We start from the raw sequence: 26054 nt of genomic DNA on the forward strand, positions 1-26054 counted from the left end.
GCACATTTTCTTTCTTTCCTCTAGCAGCTTTGTTGAATATTCTCTAAGCTATCATGTGTACTGAATTGTGACACTGCGAATGGAGATGGTTTTATTTGTATTTCCATCTGGGTGAATTGTGTGCTTTGTTTTCTTGCCTACTTATTCTAGTTAGAACAAGTTGAATAGAAATGGTGAAGAAAGTCATTCTGGTATTCTTTCTGGTGGGCAGATAGCCTCATTTTTCACCCTTGGGTGTGGTGGTAGTTGCAGATTTTCCTTAAATACCCTTTATAATTTTGAGTAAGATCCTTTTTTAGACCTAGTTTTCTGAATATTTTGATTATACAAGAGAATGTTAGACTCTATCGAAAATTTTTTTGTGTGCTTCTCGAGATTATTGTGTACTCTTTTTTTTTTCATTCTATTAAGGTAAAGAGCTCCACTGTTTTTTTTTTTTTTTTTTTTTTTTTCCTTAGCTTAAATAACCTTTAAATTTCTGGGACAAATTGCACTTAGATGCAATCTCTGATCCTATTAATGTGGGTTGAACAGGAGGTAATTTTAGCCCCAAATGTCATAGATGATGCCATGATATTCTTGTTACAACTGGAAAAACATTCTATTGGCATCTCTTGCCTAGAGGCCAGAATGGTACTAAACATCTACAATAGACAGCGCTCCCCACAGCATGACCACCACCACTGCCCACAAAAAAAGAATCAGCCAATCCAAGGGGTCAGCAGTTCTCAGGTTAAAAATGCCAAACAACACTAGTCTCATTAACATCAGTTCACCATTATCTCTCTATCTCTTATTTGTCAGTAGAAGTAAGATCTGGTAATGATATTGTCCTTTTCCCTCTCTGTCTCCTCAAAGTTCTGTATACTTTTTTTAAATACTCTAGTGATTATGAACTTCACTTAATTTTTCCTGAAAGATAGGTTTGCTTTTGCATTTACTCTTTAATGCACGTACTAACCTCTCTGATCAGAACATCCTACCTATCTTCCATTCCTTACTTCCCAATACCATCACCAGGTTTTACTTCTACTGAATATTCAGTTCTCTATAACGTACTATAAGAATATTTTGACTCTCCTTAATCTAATTGAGGTATTTTTGCTATATTTACCCTCTATAATAGTATTACCTATGCCACAGGACTAACCAGACGTTATTTTTTATTTTTATTTTTTTCCCAGTACTGGGCATAGAACTCAGCACTGTGCGCTTGTGAGGCAGGCACGACGCCACTGAACTAAAACCGTGGCCATATGAATCAGAGTTTATTAAAATCATGCATTAACTATGATAAGCACTGGGAGAGACATATGCAGTCCTATTTTTTTTCTTGTTGTGTATTCAAGACCTAGCTCAACCACTATACAAGAGTTGTTTTTAAAAAGTTGTAAAATGAGCATAAAATAAATGAGCAAATTTGTCTCAATTCCTTTTATTATGTGAAGCATTCAGAAATGTAGTAAAGACATATATAAGTTAATGTTTTGTATGTGTATGCCTCAGATACACTTGTGAAACAGAAATAAAAATCAAAATATCTGTGTAAATCTTCACTTCTCTTTAAACAAAATGGACTCTAATATTTTTTTGTAAAACTCTTAAATATTTGATCCAATATTTGTGCCAGAACTCAGACAGAGACAAAAAGTTGTACAGCATGAATATTTAGGTCTGAGTGTTGAATAAATTATCAGATCTACTAGAAGGGCTGGAAGCGGAATTTGGAGCAAAAGAAAGCAGTTTATTTCAGTCTTTTATATTAATAAGCTTGGAGCATAGTTGCCTAGGAAGCTTTGGTTTTCCCAGACAGCATCCAATTTCTGGAGAATGAAACAAAATGAAATCTGCACACAGTCAAATGCCACAGGCAATGTGAGTACTGTGTGGGTGCAGACCAGGTCAGAATAAAAATGACTACTAACCAGCCACCCAACTTGTAAAGTGATACAGGACCCAGTTATTACTCATTGCCCTTATACACACTGAAAAATAAGTCATCGTGTCAGCTACTAGAAGCACCAAGTTTCAGTGTTGCTGATGGACTAGTAGTGTTTCAAATAAGAATTGGCTGTAACATGAATTTCTGTAAATCAAAACCTAGCTTTCCTCTTAATGCAATCAGAATACCAATAGTACAATATATCCTTGTGGTGATTTGCCAGTACGCTAAGATCAGATCATCATAGGCGAAAACATTTCAGAAAGCAGACAACCCTATATTATCATGGTGTACTAGATATGTTTTGCCCCTGAGGCATTGTGTTTCAGTTTGCTGTGAGTTTCATTTTGTTTGTTTTTATATTACATAGCAATTTAAAAATTACATTACCTCTTTTCCATTAGCAATTCTACAAAATCCCTAGAATCATCTAAATTCCTCTACACCTAAGAATCTTCTCAATCATTATTATGTTCCCCAGAGTATGTCTTCTTATATGACTTTCTAAGTGTTTTAACTGATAATTGATTTTGGGAAAGTTTCAGATTTCTTTTTTTTTCCCCCTCATTGAGTTTATTGGTACATTTTAGGTATACAGTACAGTTACATTCATCATTGGGATCTTGTACCTTTACATGACAGGTCTTGATTCTCATTTTTTCCCCTTGTCCCTGCCCTCCCTTCACCCCCTCCTCTGCTCCCTCTTTACAAACACTTCATTTCCATTTTTTCATTTTCTCATATTTTTTTTCTTTTCCCTTATTACCTTTCCCCTACCCTTCCCACTTTGCCTACACCTTTAACCCCCTTCTTCCTATTTCACATTGTCCATTATATCTTATGTACTATAATAGTATATCTTATGTACTATTATAGTTTATTCACACCAGAGAAACTATTTAGTATTTACACATGTGACTTATTCATTTCACTTAGGAGTATATCCTCAATATGTATCCACTTTACTATGAATGAATCTAATTTCTCATTCTTTATGGCTGAGTAATAGCCCATTTTATAGAAAAACCACATCTTCTTTATCCATTTTCCAAATGATGGGCAAATGGGCTATTTCCAATTTTTAGCTATTACAAACTGTGCCACTATAAACATAGGTGTGCATTTATTTCTGTGATATGATTATTTTAATTCCTTTGGAAAGATACCCAAGAGAGTGATGGCTGGGTCAAATGGAAGCTCTAGTCCCAGCTCTTCAAATTTCTTTAGCTAATTTAACTGGGGAATTTCTAAGCCTCCATGTTCCAATCTGGAAATCGAAAGTCTATTTATCTATCTATCTATCTATCTATATCTATCTATCTATCTATCTATCTATCTATCTATCTACATACATACATACATATATTCTGATTCTTCTGGTTAAGATAAGTCTGATTCTCCTACTAATTCTCCATTTTTGCCATGTCATATGTGAAAGTGAATGTTCATATCATTTGAAGAATTTTCAAAGTTTAACTTTCTCTTATCAATCTATCTGAAGTAGCTGCAACAATTACCACTTCATTACACTGCTAGTTACTGCCTTATTATCACAATTTTATCTTTACATTTATCAAAATCTTTATTTATTGTTACTCTGTCTGTTTTCCATTCATCTGTGACCGCAACCATAGAAAAAAAGCCTCATGAAGGCCATGATTACCTTATTTTCGTGTCACTGACCCAAAGAGCTCTTAGTAGGTATAAATAAATATTTGTTAAATGAGTTTTGTTTTGTTTTGGATGAAGACAGCATATCTTATGATTGAAAACAAGGCTTTTGGTTGAGCCTGAAGAGAAGACAAAGGCTTTCACGAAGATGGCATAAACTTTATCTGACCAGTTTCTTTGTATCTCTCCTGAATATTCCATCTTCCTCTAACACCATCAAGGAACTCTACATGACCAAAACAAGGACAAAATGCAGGTCATCTGGAGAGTTTACACCCCTCCCATTGGTCCTGGACATTCTCACCTACTGACAATTTGAATAGACTATGACCAGATCAGTGAAGCCTCAAACATCCTAAATTAAATATATCTATGTGTGTGCACATACTTATATTTACATGCAAATAAGCATATTGCACATTACATAAAACATTATATATATATATTTTTTGGTGCTGGGGATCGAACTCAGTTACTTGCACTTGCAAAGTAGGCAGAAAAGCCACTGAGCTAAATCCCTGGCCCTGCATTATATACTGTAAAGGTAATTAATTAATTAATTAATTTGCAAATAAAATATACAAGTTTATAATTTTTCTTTTTTCCTAGTAAAGGATAGGGAAATAGTTGCTTAAAAGATATACCTTGGCATAATTCATTATTATTTACATAAGCACCACAAACACAGGAAAATAGTGTACTTGGATATTAGAAATGTATATATATTTTATATTACAATTATATGCCAACAGTAACAAATAATGCATAATATATAATTATAATGTGATGTAACTATAATTATATAAGAGACACAAGGTAAAAAATTTCATAGGATGAACACATTAAATATTGTAAGTCAAGCATAATTTCTCTTAAATTATTTTAGTTCAAATATTTTAAGTTAAATTTATTTGTATTTATATCTGCTTTCGGAAATATATGTAATCACATAAGGCTAAGTGAATATATTTTCTTCTTCTTAATCATATGATACAATTAGAAAAATTACTAAATAATGCTAAAAATTTGATCTAGCCAATATAACCAGAAGAAATCTTTGCAGTCAATAAACTCAATTTTTGTTTTGTTTATGAAAATAACAGTTGATTAAATTTTTACTTTTTCATTTATCACTGTGACATCATGTACTTATGAAGTTAAACGTATCTTTATGATTGAATACTTACACATGAGAAAAATAATCTAACATATAGTTAGAGAGTCTTTTCTATTTTTTTCTAAAATATTCATGGCCTTCATTAAGCTGATGCAGTATTTAAAGTCATTTTCTTGGGCTAGAGATTTAGTTCAGTGGTGCTGCCACCTGCTTCACAAGTGCAAGGTCCAGAGTTTGATCCTGGTACTAAAAATACACAAAACTTATATTCTTCAGTATCTGATGCAGTTATAAAATTTCATGTGGAGAATATATATACATATGTATATATGTATATATATTCATATATATGCATATATACATACACATATATATTATACAATACTTCGAGGAAGAAAAATGAAACCATGAAGAGCAAGCAAAGATGTTAACATTGAGAATTACTACTAGTTTTTCAGCAAGGAGCACTTGTCTGCGTGAAATATTCTAAATTAAGTATGCACCATCCAGGTTTACATGACTGATTTCCCTTTGGCTACTTCTTTTCGTCCATTCTGTGGTTGAGTTATAGAGAAATATCCTTAAGTGAATCCAATTCTTTCATCTCATTCTTTTCATCACAGAAGCTAATTTTGCAGGCCATAATTTTCAAAATTGCATTTTAAATGCGGTTTTGACCTCTTTTTATGTAATGTCTACTTTGTTGTCTTACTGCCCATATAACAACATCCTGAATTGACCAAGACTCATGTGAGACCAAGGTCGATTGGGAACCCTGCCCACGTTGCACTCCGCCATTCATCTGGGGGCATGTGTGTTCAACATCTCCAATTAGTCATTTGGATAATTGGGGGATCTTCTACTTAGTGTGCCACCCCATTCGACAGTTTATCAGATTTTTAAAAAATGACATTCAGACAAGCAAAGTACATTTCTAGTGTTGCAAAGAAAATTAAGAATGGGATCCCGACAGGGGATTTCAGGTAGATAGATGATTGTTTATCCTAGAGAAGTCTCAAGAGGTAAGACCACTGACTTTAGAAGCTAAACACTAAACTGGTGGTTTCATGAAGATTAAGTGACTAATTCCTAATGTGATCTGTTATCCTTTTAAATGTCAAAAATTTCCTGGAGATACATGCGTTTGTTATAGAGCAACCGATTCGTGTTAGCTGCTCTAAATTTTGGATCAAACAAATAACATTAGAACTCCCGATTTTCCCCTTAACAACTCAAGTGTATTCAAATTATAAATTGAAGGATATTGGCCTTTTGATTATTTAAGCTTTCTGATATCACGTTCTATAAACCTATTTTGGGTAGGTAACTTTTTCAACATCTTGTCTAATTTCCATTTCAACACTGGAACAAGAAAATATAGGCCTTCTTTTGTTTGTATGTGCTTTTTAGTATTTATGTAAATATATGTAAGAGGAAAATGAGCAAAATGTATTCCAAAAAGGGTATTAGAATATGAATGTAGCTAATGCTATTCATGGGAACCACTTAGACAAAAATTGATTCATTTTCAACAAAGCTGTATAGAATATAATCGATCCTAAGAGAAAACAGCCTAGTAACATTGTGGAGCTGTAAATTTAGAGTACATCTACATAGCAGTATGATTACAAGGGTTTTCAGCATATGCCACTAAATGTATTTGCACATTTTATATACCAATTAGAGGTCTCAACCTTTCCCATTTGCCTTGGGTTATCTTCATATAGCAAAATATCACACCAGGAAAACTCTCCATTTTTAGGTAAGTGGAGGGTTGTAGTCCTGTGACTTAGTAGCTAAAATTGCATTTTCATGCATGGAGACCCCGTCGGAGGAAAGATTTGGGCTGCTTTCTGGAATCATTCCCTCCTAATTTTGTCGCCTAAAGCAAACCACCTGTTTGTACAGTCACTCTGCATTTCCTTGTAAAATGGGAGTAATAATATTTTTCTCATAAATATTTTGAAATTAAACAAAATCAGAAATGTGAAATATATTTTGATATGTAAGGAACTCCAGAATACATTATCTTTGACTAATAAATTTTGTGACATCCGTGTGGATATCTACAACACTTTTTATGTAACAGTTGCTCAAGATGCCTAATAATTAATTGTATATGAACTGGTGTCAAGTATTTCCATATAGTTACCAATAGGTATTGCTGTAACTTTCCAGAATATTTTTGAAAACTTTTTATATGATGAAAATGTTTATTTGTATAACTTTTCTTTTTCTTATATTGTTATTAAAATGTTTATAAACTAATATTCATATATATTTACATATACATAAGCAAACATTTGCTTAATGTGAAATTTATAAATTGCTTTAAAAAGGAGATTTTGATTTTTTATTAGAGCTTATATATTACAAGTCTTGTCTCCTCCATTTTCTCTTCATTTAATGAAAAAGTCAATTGCGAACAGAAGGGTTGATTAATAGTAATAAGTTTGGCATTCTAGTAATAAAAACTAGCCAGAATCCAATCTTTATACAATGCAATGACTGTATTTTAAGGCCTATGCCAAATCCTATAACTAATATATGACAAAGGTTACTAATTTTAGTGGGTGCTATCTGTGCCCTCAATAAATCTCCCTCTGCCGCCTGCCAACTCCAGTTATTCACCACTGCCACTCTGGTGACTACACTGGAAATTAACCATCTCTGGCTGAGCGATATTTTCTGGCCTAAGAAGCATGCTTACCTTTATGGAGGAAAACAAAAATGCCCAAGAGTTGTTACTTCCTAAAGCAACTCCTCCATCAGTAATGAAAGGAAAATTGACTTTAAAAAATGCCTACTTTCTGAGCCCTTCCACTGAGGTAACTGAGCATCGTTCTGTATCTCCTCCCTGTGAGCCCCAGAAGGCTGAAGTCCAGTTGACCTCTCTAGTTACTGGCTCAGTAACAAGCATGCATCATTTCATTTTCTGTCTGTGAAACCCACTAAACCTCCCAACCAAGTCACTTGCATTTCAATCCTTAATTAAGAGTCTATTTGGGAAGAGCACTTAAACAGCGAAATTAACGTTGGATTAATAATTAGGTCATGTAAACAGGCATGCCTGTATGCATAGATACAGGTCAGGCTCTGCTTCTGTATATCAAGAAAAGAATTATTTAATTTTTCCTCTAAGCTTGTTTATAGGAACTACTACAAAGGCAACTTAGCTAAGAGTTGGGAGTTACTGAATCATTTTTTAGCTAAGATGGAATTTATTACCTTGTCTCCAAAGATTTACTTTGAACATGATTAATGAAGTGAAAATCATGAAATGTAGAGTGGCAGCACTTGGGCATTGGCCCATTGACGTGAGGCTGGCCCTGGAGATGTGCTGCAACGCTCACTTCTGCTGAGGACTGTTTTGGCATCTCCTACGTGAGGAAAGTTCTGGAACTTAGTAGGAATGGAAGTCTCGGTATCCCACCTCGAAATGGAAGATCTGCAGGGTATAATGAGCGCTATGATGTGCATTCCAGAAATTCAGTACACACGTTCAGAAGTAGGTTGGGCAGTAATTATCACTGACAACCCTCATCAAGTCATGTCTTACACCCACTTCTGCCCTGGGATGTAGGGTACCCAAAGGGAGGTGCTCACTGATTCAACAGGCACCAGTGCGCATGCTTCCAAGGGAACAATTAGTCCTTCAGTGTCTCATTCAAAGGCTGTTTAGGGGGCTGTTCTCCTTGAGTTAATGGGAATGTGAGTGTTCAGTGAAGGAAGATTAGCCCCAGAAGACAAGGAAGCAAATTAAACCCTTATTTTGATTTTAATTGGGAGTGAATAACATGTTCACTGCTCACTAAATGTAAGTGAAGTTAACATGAAAGAACTGAAGGAAACTAACTTCTCTGTGTGGCAAGCAAAATTCCAGGGCAGTTAGTACCTAGGAATCTCCAGGGATGGAGTGTGTAGGGAGGTGGCCATTCATCACACTCTAGGGGTATGGGGTTTCTCTGTAAACGCTGTACCAAGTAGCTAAATCTTCCCAGAACCAATAAAAAGCCTTTTGCCTTTTCTACCCTGTATTACAAGTAATTGCTATTCATCTAGTTATGTCTATCTTGAAAGTAGTCACAGAGTACTTGGAGTGCCTGTGGGATGAAAAGTTGGAAAGAAAAATGTAACTCTGTATCATTGACATTCATGAGAAAATTCGCATTAGATATTTGAAAAGCAAGTCCCCAGGAGGCAATCGAGAAATCAAGAACAATATTGTGCAAGAATTGCCACTCTGGCTAGGACATCAGGGGGTTTATGTCAGGTAGAGTGAAGGAAAGTGATTTGCAAAGAAAAGATGTATATGCTCTTCTGTATGTGTTTAGTTTATTTTTATGTATGCATCATCTGAAAAACAGGTGTGTTCTGAGAATTGATAAGCAGAATGGGTGGGCCTGAAATTTCTGAAATGCAAAACTGTCACAAGGCCATTTCTTTTACTCTGAATCCTCTGGCCACATGATTAATGCCCTTTCAAACTCATTTTTTATGTTTGCGACGAGTAAGCTAAAAACAGTTTGAAGTCAACTATCGCTTTATGTTTTAGAGTCCAACTTTATAACACTGGAGATTTAGATACACAGTCCAAAGTTGTGCTTTTCTAGAAGTGCAATTCTTCTGAGTGCCTAAAAATCAGTTATACCATTAATGGATAGATGTAAGTGATAACTGAAATATATCAATTAAAGAGAGGGACAAATGCTGAGAAATGTGTCATTAGACAGTTTTATTATTATTTCATTCTGCAAGCACAATGTTCTTTTATACACCTCTATGGTATAACTCTATTATTCCATGTGACCTCTTGAAGTAATAAAAAAAAAAACACTATCTAGACAGCAAATGAAGCTAAAAGTTGTGCATACTAAAGTAATGATAAATATACTGTAAAGACAGAAGCAAGTCTTTATTATTATCAAGCATCATGTGCAGGACATAACTGTATTATTTTTTATGCTTCTGGCTGTGTGTGTTTACAAAGGCATCACACAAACCACGTGAGTAATTCAGTGCACTGTGACAGCATGATAGCTGTGATGTCACTGTGTCATAAATATTTCTCAGCTGCTTATAGTCTTACTGGCCATCTCCTCTGTCATTGACTGTGTGTCATGTGATTATGACTGTGTATATTTGTGAGAAGAGGTATGTGGGTGACATCTTTGGCTGAGGTCATCTTAATATAAAAAGAGTTCTTTCTCTTATTTTCTTAGTTTAAACTATTGATGGTAGCCTCTTGATGGCTGTTAGTTAAGGTTAAGCATTATATCTCTTTATTTGTTGGTTTTGAATTAGATCCGTAAGCATACCATTTTTCCAGGACACTGCACTAAATTTCTTTAAGACAACAAAAAGAGCATTAATTCAAGCTATTATTGCTTTTGGAAGGCCTTTCCTCTAATGTCCCTGAAATACACTTCTGGTATGCAAATGTAGCAACCATTCTCACATTCTTTCACTGTATTCTTGTAAATAAGTGTCTCCCCTGTATAAATTACACACATCCAGAAGATTCTGAAAAATAGACCATGAAAGTAGACCATGTGTGTTCTCCAGTGTACCATGAAAAACACATACCAAACGTATTTCATTCATTTCTTTATTAAAGTAAATTGATTAAGGTATAATTAAAATCTTTGTTGAATAAGATCCCTGAATCTTGGCAGAATGTTAAAATTAGAGAATTTTAGGAAAACACACTAATGTAAACAAAAAGAGGAATCTTTAAAATAACCTTTATTGCTGCTTTGTATTTAATAATTATGATAATGATAAAGCAACTATTGTTTATTAGTCCCTGGATTCTTATGAGCTGGTGCTGTCAGCAATTTATGTGAGTAAACTTATCTTCATCTTAAGCTTGTGGAAAAGCTACTATTATTATTCTCATTTCACTGATGAGGAAACATAAACACAGAAGAGTTAAATAACTTTTACGATGTTTCTCACTTAAAGAGAAGCACAGTCTGAATTTAACTGCAGGAAGCTAAGGATTTCAAGATGACAGAATAGAGGCACTGGACACTCACCTGCTCCTTTCCAAATAAAACCCAAAGCAGTAGGTATACCACTGAATTAGTATCTGCAGTATTAATTTAAACACTTCTATTTAAATAGAAATATTTAAAAACCTGGGCATCTTTGGAGCATGTACTCCTAGGTATGACCACTTCCATTTGAGGGGTCCACAGACCCAGTGAATCACTGACTTCATTTTCTCCTGGGAATGGGTGGACAGATAAGGCCAAGGCCATATTGGACTTATGAGCTTAAGGAATCCATCTATATGTGAGATGAGCTGCTAGACTGAATTGGTAGCTCTGCCCCAGATTTAGGATCTTTTGTTCACATCACGCAGAGAAAGAGAACTACTGGTATAAAGTGGCTGTTTGCGCTTGGTCTCTTTCCACAGATCCTCATACTCTCATAGACAGGGGAAAGGCAGCTTCTGCAGCAGCACTCTTCTTTTGATCTCAACCCAGCCGCTCCTTTCCTGGATGTTTTACCAAAACTCCATCCATGGTCAATCTATAAGCCAATTAAAGTTCTCGCAGTCTGATTCCAAGTACATATATCTGGCAAGCTTTCAACAATCTTGTGTTTCAAAGAAATAATATGAAAAGGACACTCATGTTGAAGTCAAGAGATCTGGGTCAAAGGCCAGGCTCAGTAATATAATATTTGTGCACTGTGGGGCTATTACATGAAGTGTTGTGTGATTTAAAGCTTGCCTGCTCCTTGTGGCCATTGGGCCTTGACTTTACATATGTCTCTGTTGTGTTGCCTTCTCTCCCATCTCAATGTGAACTTCTGGATCAGAGATCTTGCTCAATTTCACAAATTACATTGGTCCTTGTGGAAAGTGGGAGACTATCACTGAGTCCTATGGATTCTTGGCACACTGTTCTTTCCACTGAGTCAGTCTTTGCAAGTGTATTGAGGGGATTATAAGCCCTTGGAGAAGCTCTGCAGAAGGCACTACTCATTACCTCTAATTATAGTTTTAACTTTCTGTCTTTATTCCTTCCATCTGCTAATAGCCCAGCCTTGTTCTAGATACACATGAGGATCATCATTTTGTCAAAGGTCACTTACATTTAGAGGGTACAGAATGTAAAACAGCACTTTAGAGAATATGAATACTTTGTCTTCTATGGCTATAGACATGTTAGTTGATTTCTCTGAGCCTACATTTTTTCTGAGCAATTTTAAAAATCAAGAAGAAGATATATTTGACAAAGCACACCTTTCCATATACATAGGTTTACAAAAGTGGGATGTGGCTTATGTTAATGTGAATTCCAGCTATGGGAAGCTGATTGTGTCTACTGTTAGTATGAATGTAGAAAGCTGACACATAATATTGAGAAATCTGAGCTATCTCAAACCCAGCCCTTGAGAAGCAGCTCATCATTTCAGCAGGTGATTTTTTTTTGTGCAACTCATATCTCCTTTGACAGTAGTTTTGAAGGGCTGAGGAGTAAGGTAATACCCCTCCCATGTCGCACACCATGGCAGTGGCATCCTCAGTGCCTGCACAGTTAGTGAATACAACACTTCCTCAACAAAGCAAACCTAATCCAAGTTTCTGTAACTGCTAAAAGCCAAGGAAGGGCATTTCAAATACTAAGGTGAAAAGCACTTTTCTATTCCCAGTGATTTTATATATATATATATATAAATTTTAAAATTGCAGCCTCTCAATTTTAGAGGAATTTCCCAGTTTTACAACATGATTGTTGACAGACAACCTCATTTTCCTCTTGAAGCAACTCCTATTTCTGGGAGGTCAGGACTGCCAATGGGAGCAGGTTGATGGAAGAGAAGGTAAAAGGTCCAATTGTCCAGGGGAGAGGGGGCCATGAACCATAGCCAACTGGAACAGAATGGAATAGTGTGCATCCTGCTGTGTGTGCTCCATGATTTATTCTTCCTTCCTTCCCCAGTGCACAGCTTTGAAGGAACGTATGTAGAGATTTAACAGCTGCATGATTTTAGTGTATTTATGGAAACATTTATCTATAGATATACATATGTTATTTCACTAATTTTTCACATAGGTCAGAAATTTCACATTTCTACTCAGAGAAAAGGATATTTGTCATCATCTCTACTCCTAGATTCTCAGATTGGTGAGAAAGTGATTATAACCCATCCACTTTTCTTGACCAGATATTCAGGAGAGATAGAAACTTTAGTAATGCATGTCTTATATATGCTTAAAATGTATCCAGTTTTCCTGATATATATCTCTTGGGTTCTTTTTTTGAGGGGCAGGGTCTCACTATGTAGTTCAGACTGCCCTGGAACTCATGATGTAGCCCAGGATGGTCTCAAATTCTCAGCGATCCTCCTTCCTCAGTCTCCCAAGTGCTGGGATTACAGGTGTGTGCCACCACACCCAGCTTTCTTGGGATCTTTTTAATTCAGAGTGCTTTACTACAAACATTAATAATAGTCAAGTCCTAGAAAAATTAAGAGCATATGATAAGGTGGGTATTCTTCCCCCAGTATTCACTGTGAATAACTTGAGAATGGGCAGTTGTAAGACTTGTATCTCAAGTACCATCAATAGATACTGGCTGAGTTGGGACTCCGAGAACATAGGTATTGTTTTCTATGGCTCCTGCTCCTGGATCAGGCTTTCCTAAATTGTTTTCCATGGGCCATTCACCTTTGGAAAAGCACCATGGAATGGAGAATCCTGAAAATCCAGGAGCTGGTATATGCTATATTTCTGTCTTCATGTTTTATAATGTGCATCAGCACTATGGGATTAAACAGGATAACATAAAGGATTTCAGCAGCCACTAAGAAATCCTGCAAGAAGGGAAGTGTTTCGCTGCATTTAACCTTGTACTTTGCATTATATTTGACTGGAGGCTGCATTTTTCAAGTCCCACAAGCACACCATCTAGCTTTGTCATGTTTTAGGTTACCTGTAATGAAGGAGGAGTCTAAAAAGAGAAGCTTCTTTTCTAATAGGAAGAGAATTTGCTTTTTTCTATGCTCAGAAATTTGAACAAAATCTCCCGAGGTACATATTGGAGAAAACTGTGAAGTCTGTAAGATTGGTTATTGTGATGGAAAGCTCAGCATCAGGATTTGGATGTTACTGGTCAATGGAGGGATTTTTTTTTTCTGCCCCTTGTTAACTGTGTGTACTTTGTCAGGTTACTTAACTCCTTCCAACCTGAGTCTTCTCGCGTGTAAAATGAAAGCAATGATATTAGACAACTTATATTCCTTTGAAGATTAAAGGAACCAACGCATGTACAATTCTTGACAGAGTCTGAAAACTGTTCTGAATTTGATAATCCATATTATTACTAGTTTTCTTGTCTTCCCTTTCAGCCCACTTCCTGGTATCTATTTTTCTCTGTCTCTTCCTAGTTTTCTGTCCTGTACATTATCCTAAGACTTTGCTTCCAGCTTCCTTGCCTCCCTGATGAAGCATAGGAGAAGAGACACAATGTCTGTACATTATCCTAAGACTTTGCTTCCAGCTTCCTTGCCTCCCTGATGAAGCATAGGAGAAGGCAGACACAATGCCTTAAGACACAGAACAGGAAAGGTAAAAGAGTAAACTGTGCTGAAAGTTAGACAGCTGAACTTATCCCCGCAAATGTGGTAAAGGGAGTGTTGTAAGCCCAGTCACTCTTGATGTGTGTTATTGTCTTTGGATTGTGTTTTAACTATGTAAAAATATGGATTTAGTGATATCAACTCTTCAGATGTAAGAAGAAAGTGGCATGTCTTTTATGTGAGATTTCTTAATTTTTAACTACTTCATGGTTTATCTAACTGTTAGACCAGCAGCTAATAACTCCTGGTTCAGAGAATTTCCACTTTTCTGCTTTTATATAGAAATGACAAACTGTAGATTTAGAAGGGCTTACGAGATCATCCAGTTTAAATTTCTGCTTGATCAGAACTACTGCTATGTCAGAGAAAGGGTGTAATCTAGCTACTTCTTATAAACAGTGCTCCTAATTGTGGAGAACTAGATAGCTCACAGAGAAAAAACTTTCTTTCTTTGTGTGATCTTATTGGATACTCATGTGAATCCCTTTAGGTAGATACTACTCCTTCCATTGTGATTTCCATAAAACTCATTACTTTCTTTACACCACAAAGCTATTAAGTGTCTGTACGTATTGAGAATGGAACCCCAAATTTCCTAGGTTTCAAGGCCAGTGCACTTAAGCACTGACTAAACAGCTCTACTTGTTAAAATGCTCAGGGCTGATATTAAATTGAAATTTGCTGCCCTGAAATGTCCACCCTTTGGTCCTAGTTTTATTCTCCTGAGACACAAATAATAAGTTTAATCCTTCTTCCAGAAGACAGCCCTTCAAATATTTGAAGATGGCTCTTCTCTGCCTGCTGAATCTTCTCTTCCCCAGGCTAAACATACTTATTTCTCTCTGCTAACCCTCATAAGGCCCGTCTTCCTGCCATTTCATCATCCTTATTCTTCACCCCATGAGAGCAGTTCAATTTGTCAAAGTTCTGTTTAAAGGATGATGCTCAGAAGAGAACACTATCCCCTCCCTGATTGGAGCATTCCTTATTCTGGCCACTGTGCTTTCATCAATGCAACTTGAGTTACACTAGATTTTTGGCAATTATATCAGAATGTAGGTAAACAGTGAATACTGGCCCAACTTTACTTTGTGTCATGTTGGTTTTGCAATTTTTTTTTAATTTGAATTTAAGTAAGGCTACTTTTTTCCCACCACACTTGTATTCTGAATTAATTGAAAGAATCCAGTTCTTTAAACCTAAGTACAAGACATTGGTACTCTTATTAAATACTATTTCATTAATTTATTTGCATTTTAGCCTATATGATCTGTTTTGTTTGTTCTTTGACTATAGCAAAGCAAGCAAAGGAAAACATTTCCTGTATCTGACTACTTTTTATTAAACACATAATGAGATTAAAAAGTTTTATTATCTATAGCTCTGGTACTATTCCCCACATCAGGCTATATTTTCTGCAAGACAAAAAAAACTGCTTTGCATACATACTTGATTATGAAATTGCTATAAATATTCATGTTTTATTTTTGCTAGATTTGTGAAGAGATCTGAAAACAATCATGCTTTCTCTTTTAAATAAATAAACATATGGTATATTATATAAATATATATTCCTTTGTTTTCAGCACAGGTCTTTTCTTCCTTCCTTCCTTCCTTCCTTCGTTTCTTTCCTTCTTTCTTTCTCTCTTCCTTTCTTTCTCTTTCTCTCTTCCTTCCTTTCTTTCTTTCTTTGTTTCTTTTCTTTCTTTCTTTCTTTCTTCTTCCTTCCTTCCTTTCCATACCAGGGATCGAACTCAGGAACTTGCACTTGCCAGGCAGGTGCAGTGCTACTGAGGTGCATCCCCAGCCCTAGGTATTTTTGATTTTTGATATGTGATAGACTCTATCTATTCCAACTTTCTGTCAATTCAGATGTCAAATCAAATAGTCAATATGCTTGAGCTGAGAACTGCGGACTAGAATTTAGCACTTAGCTCCATGTCCACTTTTAGCCTGGAAATTAGCAAGTTATGGCCATGAATTAAATACCCTTTGCCTGTTTTTTATAATAAAGTTTTATTGGAATATAACCACCCCCATTTTTTGTGTGTCTTATGTGTGGCTGATTTTATACTACAACAGTACACATCAGTAGTGGCTATAGATCTAATAATCCCAAAGGCTGTCAGTATTTCTTTTACAGAGAAGTTTTCCATCTTCTGCTATAATATTAGTAAGTAATCTGTTTCTGCTGTTGTTGTTCAGTTACTGAGAATTGAAACTAGCAGAATTTCTTTTCCCTGCCCTAAATAACACTGAATGAACAAATGATCAAGCTGCTTGCTTTACTAAATACTTTCTCGTAGAAAATAAAACTTTCTTTTTGTGACTAGCTTCAAGACCTGTATCAAGAACCTCTATTTTTGCTATGTTCATTATTCTAAAGCTGTTATGCTATAATATCTTCCAGGTCTTGATCAGGTCCTCTTCTTGTAAAAACAACCTAAAGTTCCCAAGGACAGGACATAAAATCCTAGAAATATCACCCATTGACTTCTAAGAAAGTGCTAGAACTAGGCCAAGTTTTGTTCCCCCTACCTATAGTGTGTCCGGTAAACTTAGATTTACCTGATGAGCCTGTATTTTTTTAATCACTTTTTTTAGAAATGGGACGTCAAAATTATAAATCCTCCAAGCTGTCATCATGCCTCATATGGTTTAAATATGAAGTGTCCCCCCAAAGTTCATGTATTGAGGGCTTGGTTCCCAGTGCACAGGTATGAGATCTGCAGAAGTGGTTGAATCATGAGTGCTTTGACCTCATCAGTGTATGAGCCATGGAAGAATATGTGGCTGAATGGCCTGTCAGAAGGTGGTGCCTGATTGGAGGAGATAGATCACTAGGGGCGTGCTTTTAAGGTATATCTTTCTTCTTGCTTGTCCACTTTTTCTCTGCTTCCTGGCCTACGTGAAGTAAGCAGCTTTCCTTTGCTTTGCCCCTTTTTCATAATGTTTCTGCTACGAATCTGGCCAGCCATGCCCTGAAACCTCTGAAACTGTAAGCTGAAACGAAACGTTTCTGTTTTAAGTACGTAGTTTGTCTCTGTGACGAAAAGGTGATCAATACAGTGTTACTTACCTATCTCCTATTCTTATTAACATACTGTAAACCCCAAGAATATGTCTACTACATGTAATTGCCTGCAATTTTCAGATAGAGAAATAGACATTCAAAGAGGCTGGAGCTATGCTTATGTCACAAATAGAAAAGTAAGGAGACCCTTCAATGATAGGCGTGCATTCAAGATTCAGGTTTTATTCAGAGTTATGAACTATATCGTGACAACTGTTAATCTCCTCTTTGCTTCAGTTTTCACAGCCCTGAACTAAAAGGCAAGACAGAATCATCTGCATGTTTATAGTGAATTTCAATGCAGAAGTTCATTGAAAATATTTTTCAGCACCCTCAAAAAACATTTCTTCACACTGGTCTTTTTCAGCAAGACTTCATGGCCTCAGGCAAAATATATACGAACAAGACTGTGTTGATCACCAAGCTGAATTGTATATTTTGGTTTCTCTGATAAAAAAATGTAGAAATAATTTTATTTCCATAGCAAATATATTTGCATTTATTTCAACTTAACATGTAATCATGCCGTGTCTAAGGAAAGAACAAATGCTTTGTCTATGATCTCATTAAATACATTGCATTATATCTTTCTACTAATTTTATCATCTATTATGACTGTCTATTTTGAGAGTTTGGCATAACAATCATCAAAGTGATAGTATTATATTCTGAAAACAAAGAATGTAAATGCACAATTTATCTTGCTACTTTGCCTAACATAATGGCAGTTGAAATTTCCTAGTATATAACAGATTTTTTCAGTTCATAAATATTTTATATTTTAATTTATTATTGATTTAGGTTGATAGTAAATAACTCCATGAATGCTGAGATTGGAAATATGTCTTAAAAATTAATAAGAATCTTCTCTTCCTTCACTGTATTTTTTATCACACTGAAACAAAAACAATGGAGTTACCTTAATTAAGTGAATTGGAGATTTTTAATTTATCTGGTGCAGTTAATTAACTGGTCAATTAAAAATAAAAGGGTAATTAGTGTGAGGATATTTGTTCTGATGATGAACATGCTATCTGAAAATAGACCTTGATCTATGAAATTCTTTAGTGCCAAAGCAGTGTTACTATAAATAGAGAAAAATTAAAGCCTAAAAGAAGCCACATACTTGAAGCAAAGTTTTCCCGATATATGAAAGCAACACAAGGGTGTCACAATTAGAAGCAGGCTTGTATTATAAAATATTATTCATTCATTGCCCATCCTCTTGCTCTGCATTTAGAACAAAAACCAAAACTGTAAGTCTTCTTGCTATTGGCAATGTGAGAAAATTATTTCAGAGATGGCTCAAAGAAAATAATGATAAGGTATGATTTTTAATCAACCTTGAGATTTCCATAAACACTTTTTATCAGTATATATAATTTTCCATCACGTGGATTGATATCCCCTAGAATTATTCACATGGAATTATGGAACATTATATTGAGAGAGTTAAACAAGAATAATTTCCATATCTGCCACCTATCATGCCATGTAGTGTTTTAGGGCGTATTTGATACCCCCTGTAGGTTAAGTGTAGTTGATAAGTACCAATAAGAATCATTTATGAACTCCTTCCAAAGATTTATTACAGAGATATGTGTGTACATTAACCCTGCCCTTTTAGCCAAGAGTTATCTCCGTTTTCATTGCAAAGGAAAGTTTCAAAACTTATTTGTGAAAGAGATAGTTACCATCTCTTTCACTTTGATTACTCCCATTGTTTCCTATGCTTGCTGGGCATACCTAAGTGTACCATGGAAATAAACTCCCAGAATCACCCTGCAGTCTTATATCTAGCTAATATTTGAATTTTCAAACTAATTCCTAGTTTACTGGATAATGTACACATGTATATGCTGATAGATGATAGATTTAGGGTCAGGGGATATACAGTTTTTGTTATTTTTACACAAGTGATTGCTTTGATCCAAGTAAAGAAAAAACTGGTGTTGTCTGAGTTAAATACAATTAGTGTCAGGTATGACTTCTCTGTCACATAAATAATTTATTAAACTGCATTTGGTTTTGGGGATAAATGCAGATCTATGACACGTGTTAGAAGAAGTCATATCTTAAGGTAGGATTCACAACCTGAAGCTACTGTTGGAACTCTTCAGCTCTGCCTTTGTAGCAAAAAATAAATCATAGACCGCTCATAAATTAATAGGCATAATGGAGTCTAATGAATGTATTTACAAAGGTGGGCAGTGGGCTTAGTTTTTCTTATGGGCTATAGTTCCTGGCTCTGTTTTAACCTCTTAGGCAAAATGGCACAATGTACATTTGTGTGTGTGTGTGTGTGTGTGTGTGTGTGTGTGTGTTTATCTTTGTTTCTACGTACGTATAATCTTTTTAAGTGAATTTTATTGGTACATTTTAGGTATACAATATAATGGCATTCATCGTTGGGAATCTGCACCTTTTCTATCTTGGTTCTTCTTTTCCCCCCATTCCCCTGCCCTCCCTTCAATCTTCTACCCCTCCCTATTTTCAGACTGTTTCCATTTTTTCATTCCATATATGTATCTATATATAGTACTCTATGCAGTATATTTATATGTCTATGCATAATAGGCAATATTCCATCATCAACCAGTATTTCAATTTTAGTAGAAGTATAGAATTATTCATACCAAGTTGGAAAAAATTTGTAATCTATCACTCATTGTTTTGGGATAAGTTTTGTCACCAAATTTATATGTGCATTTCAACTTTCAGAAATTTTCAATTGCAAGCAATGGATTGTGGACTTATACATACTCATTTCTTGAAGTATTTGATATTGTTACTTCTGCACTGAGAGATTCCATGAGGGGAAAAAGTGAATACATATAATCTATGGGATATCATGTTCACCCAGGAATAATAGAACAATAAATTCAGTATTTATGTTATGAAACAATGCACACACTTTTCTAGGCCAAAATACCATTTAAAATATTGTGTGGTGTATAAATCTTACCTAAAACAAAATAATGGTGTTATACTTATATAACTATTTTAGAATTTTAGAGCTTCTAGAAGTTCTTTGACATTTATAAGTTACCTTCTTTTATTAGTCCATTTGGCTTCAAGAGTTAATGCCCATTTTGATTCCAAGACCCTAGAAGTATCCTGCAAGTCCTTGACCAGCATAAAATTTACCACTGAATATTTCTACCCCAGTGTACTGTGCTGGGTACACTGCAGACTTTTTTTTTTTTTATCCTGGGCTGGTCTTATTGAACCAGAATATTCTTCTTCTTCCAGCAACTTAAACTTTTACAAATGGCAACTAATGCATATATTAACTATTTCAGCTAGCTTTATATGGTAATGTCAAACAAAATATCTTATGGGCTTTGCCCTCATTACAATATGCAGATAGGCAATCAGATGCTGAGCAATCAATATTTGTGTGAATATTATCCACTGTTTTCAACTGAACATTAGAATGTTAGGGATGGAAGAAATTGAAAGATAATTTGTAAGCCAAACTTTTCAACTTTGAAAGGAGTAAATTGACAGTGAAAATGAATGTAAATGAATCACCCAGTGCTACTCAGCTGGTTAAGAAAAAGACAACAGTAGAAGCAAAATCTCTAAATTCCCAGTTCGTCCTTTTACTCCAGGAAATAAGGCCACTCAGCTGTCAACATACAAGCCCAGCCCATATTACTAATCAACTGTCAAATCCAATCCCAGCCCATACAACTGGAGAAGAGCTCTGCATTCATTATCACACCAAGTGGTATGAGCAAGTATTGCACATACTTTTGGTTCTTAAGGTAAAATTTGAAAACTCTGGCAATATAATGGAGCCATTGATAAGTGCATTTCCTCTAGGGGTTTGCAACATGGACGTTCGCTATGGAGTCTTCAGGAAAAGTTCAGGTAAATTCAGGATAAAAAATAATTGTAGAAGTCAAATTATTTTGGATCCAGGAAACAAATATAACACAAAGAGGATTAAGTGAAAATGTATTTGATTGCCTCATATTTTTGAGTTCCAGGTTTTTAGACTGTTTCATAACTCTATGATCTCAGGAATGATTGCAGGTGCTTAGTGGTTTGTTTGTTGGCAATACTGGGATCGATCCCATGGCCTCGCACATTCTAGGCAAGCATTATATCACTGAGCCACACCCACAGCCCAATTACAGGACCTTTAGATTTCAGAACATATCACAATGACACTTACATATATTAAAGGAAGAACTCTTTTCTTATACCTCCAACTGAAAGAAAGGCCACACAGGAAATTGTGTCAAGGAATAGAAAACCAGCAGTCTGGGACTGTTGGAAGAGACTTGTGTATGACAAGTGAAAGAAGTAAAGACTGTGTATGTTGAATAACTTGCCAGCTTAAGTAAGAAGGATTGTTTTTTGAGTTGTTAGATATTTGGGTGCTTCTGGTAGTTGTAAATATATGTATGATAGCACAAGATTCTTAGAGATTAATGAAGGAAATACTTTGGGTACTGGTCTAGCAAACTGCCCACAATGGGGAATTGAGAGCTTTTAGTCATTACTTCAAGCTGGATCACGCTAGGACATGAAAACATTTATTAAGTATATTAGCATGTTAATATAAAACTTAATGGAAAGTTTATAGTTTCATCAGTAATATTGTTAAAGGTTCTGACTTTGTCGTGATTTCAATTAAGTTATACGCTTATCCTTTACAAAATACTATATAGCCAAAGGAATTGATTGCTAATTGACAAAGGTCTATCAAAGACTCTAAGTCTTTCCTTGGACCAAGCTAACAGAGGAAATACTATTCCAGTCACATGGACTGAGGGTATACAGGGAGTTGGTTCTTCAAATAAAGTCATAGAATTTTTATTGCAAGAAAAGGACAAGATTGTCAGGTAGAGAAAAAAATAATAAGTAATCTGTAAAAGGACTACTATTAATAATTCTGTCATGACATTTGAGTAAAGAGAAATTGTCCTGGGAAAACAAGCATCTATGGTCATGTTATCATTGCACAGATTTTAAAGGGACACAAACTCTAAGAAGGATTTCTGTACAAATGAAATACCATCTGTATTGAAGCAACACATGATCCATGTGCAGAGTGAATAGGGAGATCACGTTCCTGGATACTTTTGTTGATATACTAATTGCAAAAAGGTGAGAAGTTTATATATGACCTGAAATACCATGCGAAGGAATTTTGATATTTGCACAACAGACTGTGATTCAAAGTTTCAGAATACTGGCATGATTGAACCAAATCTTTTTTTTTTTGTTTTTAGGAGGAAATTTTGATGGCAATATTCAAATAAATAGGAAAAAAAAAGATTCAAGGCAGGAAAAGTATCCAGAGATTTCATTTTTTTCAATACTACTACTCTAGTAACAACTATTGTCATCCTTTTCTTGAACTACCAAAGTAGCCTTTAATTTATTTGCATAATTCTACCTGCTCCTTCCTCCCTTCCTTTCTGGACAGCAGCCAAAGATGTAAATTAAATCTTGATCCTGTCCTACATAATATCCTCAGTTATAATCTGAAATGACAATACTCATTCTTGGAGACTACAGGTCTTATATGTTTGAACCTCTTTCTCTTCCTTCAACATTATTCGTATGGATATTAAACTGGACTCTTTTCCAGAACTTTGAAGATGCAGGAAGTTCTGCCTTTGGACCTACACATACTCCTTCTCTTTTGTTTGGAATGCTAGTTCCATAATTCCTTCATCCTTACCTCAATCTATGCAGCTCTCTTTTCTTCATTTTTGTGCACACTCTCTTTGCCTTCCAAAGAGCTACTTGTGTTTTAAGCTTCAGCTAAGAAATGCTTCCTAAAATCACACTATAATTCTCTTAGATCTTAAATGTTTTTTCTTCATAGCGTGTTATGTTATCTTACTCAATACAAATAATTCATTGCCTATGTGTATGGTTTTTGTTTATTTGTTTTTGAGTTTTGTTTTCTTTTCCTCTTTCATCAAGACAAGAAAAAGCGGCCGGGATTTACCTCAGCAGTTTTGTGGCCTGCCTGGCAATCGCAAGGGCCCGAGTTCAATCCCCGAACCAAAAAAAAAAAAAAAAAAAAAAAAAGACAAGAAAAAGCCAGAATCAACAAGCAGTATAAATGATTTTGTGCTCTTACACCTAAGAGCCTAATGAAAAAGAGAATATATATCAATAAATCAATTGATGAATTCAAGAGTGATATATAATGTTTGTAAGACATTAAAAATAGCATCTGTGGTATAAAGAGAAAGGACAGCAACACAAAATTTAAGAGTATTTGTCAAAGGACATTATCACTTCAATATATTATAATGCCCTGAATAATATTTATTTTTCCTGTAATTCTTATCCACTGTTGCATTTTGAAAGCACTTAGATTGTTTTATTTTAAAAAAGTTGAATTTGGTTCAGTGTTTTTCATTTAAGTTGCCATGACTAGAGACAGAAATACAGAATTTTTAAAAAGGAATCTGGGGAGGGGGAGTGACAGGAGGGAAGAGAAAGTAAAAAGGACCAAGGTGCAATACATATACATATGATATATATGGGTATAAATATGTGTGTGCATGTAAATATATATGTGTGTGCGTGTAATTCCTACAATGAATATTTATTTTGTATCACATATTTTAATAAAAAAGAAAATATAACAAGAAAATTGCAAAGTTTTATTGTTCAATACCTATACACTTAAAGTCACACACTTTCAGAAGTTATTTGAACTTGGAATGAAATTACTTTTATGAAAATAAAAGTTTTTAAGGGATCTTGTCATTTAATATGAAGTATTATCAAATATAACTTAGATGAGTTCAGTGTTTATTATGAACTTATTTTTATGAGTTTATGAATTTTTATGGACAAATTGGATTTCTTTTTTGAAGTAAAGGCCAAACTAACACTTAACTTTGATTTTTTTTCTTTGAGTAGCTTAAATGTCAAGAGAAATTAGAGAAAATTATGATATAACCCTTGTGGAAAAGTGTGTACGATAGCTGAAGAAATGTATTTCACCATCAGAAATGTATTTCTTCTAGGCATTCTATAGCACGATATTATTTTTAGTTTGATGTTTTAGGAAAGATAATGTTTCTTTTCTTTTTTTTCAGCTTTAATTGAGTTTATTGGTACATTTTAGGGATACAGTACAGTTACATTCATTGTTGAGATCTTGTACCTCTACATGGCAAGTTTTGATTCTCATTTTTTCCCCTTACCTCTGCCCTCCCTTCACCCCCTCATCCCTCCCCATCTACAAACACTTTATTTCCATCTTTTCATTATCTCACATTTTTTTCTTTTCCCTTTTTACTCTTCCCTTACCCATCCCACCTTCCCTACACTTTTAGCTCCTTTCTTCAAATTTCTAATTGTCAGTAATCTTATTAGAATCTTATGCATTGTTGCAGATTATTCACACCAGGGAAACTATTTGGTATTTACACATGTGTGACTTATTTATTTCACTTAGGAGTATATCTTCAATATGTATCCATTTTCCTATGAATGAATCTATTGTCTCATTCTTTATGGCTGAGTAATATTCCATTTTATAGAAAAACCACAACTTCTTTATCCAGTTTCCAACGGATGGGCAAATAGGCTGTTTCCAAGATTTAGCTATTACAAACTGTGCCGCTATAAACATGGGTGCACATACTTCTCTGTGATATGATTCTTTTAGTTCTCTTGGAAAGATACCCAACAGAGGGATGGCTGGGTCAAATGGAACCTCCAGTCCAAGCTCTTTGAGGTATCTCCATATTGATTTCCATAGTGGTTGCACTAGTCTGCACTCCCACCAACAATGGAGGAGGGTTCCTTTCTCCCCACAACCCCGCCAACATTTGTTATTGTGTGATTTCTTGATAGCAGCCATTCTTTGTGGGGTGAGGTGGAATCTCAGTGTTGTTTTCATCTGCATCTCTCGAATGACCAGTGATGTGGAACATTTTTTCAAATATTTTCTTGCTGCTTTTACTTCTTTGTCTGAGAAATGTCTGTTCATTTCGGATGCCCATTTTTGAATCGGGTCTTTATATTTGGGGGGACTGATTGTTTTGAGTTCTTTATATATCCTTGATAATAGTCCTTTGTCTGAGGAACAGCTGGTAAAAAATTTTTCCCACGTTGTAGCTTGTCTCTTAGTTCTGCTGATGGTTTCTTTTGAAGTGCAGAAGCTTTTTAGTAAGATGAGATCCCAGTTGTTGATTCAATCTGCTAGTTCCCGTGCTACTGAGGATTTGTTCATAAAGTCTTTTCCTATACCAATGTCTTCCAGAGTTCTGGAGAGAAAGTAAAAAGTAAAAAGATAATGTTTCTTAATGAATGTCTTCAACAATAGTGATAAAAGCATTTAGAAAAAATATATAAGCATGTTTATATACATATACATGCTGTGTGTAAAGAACAATACTACATCCTATGCTTAATGACTGAAAAGCAAATAGAAACAAGCAACAGAATTGTGTTAGTTTAACATGTTTTATCATCCTTAATATTTTGGAAACAATTGAATTTAAAATCAATGAAAATTGTAATCCTCATTGAATACATCCAATTGAATACATTTCTAATTTATTTTTAATAAATATATTTTTAATATAGGAAATATATATTTGAGGAATGAACTGAAATTATGAAAATATGAGCCTATATATATATATATATATATATATAGCATT

At 34.9% G+C, this 26054-nt stretch overlaps 1 protein-coding gene across 7 annotated transcripts in view; it reads left to right on the forward strand.

The window, feature by feature from the left end:
- The window catches only part of Cntn6 (contactin 6), a 291448-nt gene that overhangs the window by 23316 nt on the left and 242078 nt on the right, over window positions 1-26054 (forward strand). The gene's annotated exons all lie outside the window — the stretch shown is intronic.

This window comes from Fukomys damarensis, unplaced genomic scaffold (assembly GCF_012274545.1).
Source record: "Fukomys damarensis isolate Sample0158 unplaced genomic scaffold, DMR_v1.0_HiC HiC_scaffold_28, whole genome shotgun sequence".
NCBI classification, from domain to species: Eukaryota; Metazoa; Chordata; class Mammalia; order Rodentia; family Bathyergidae; genus Fukomys; species Fukomys damarensis.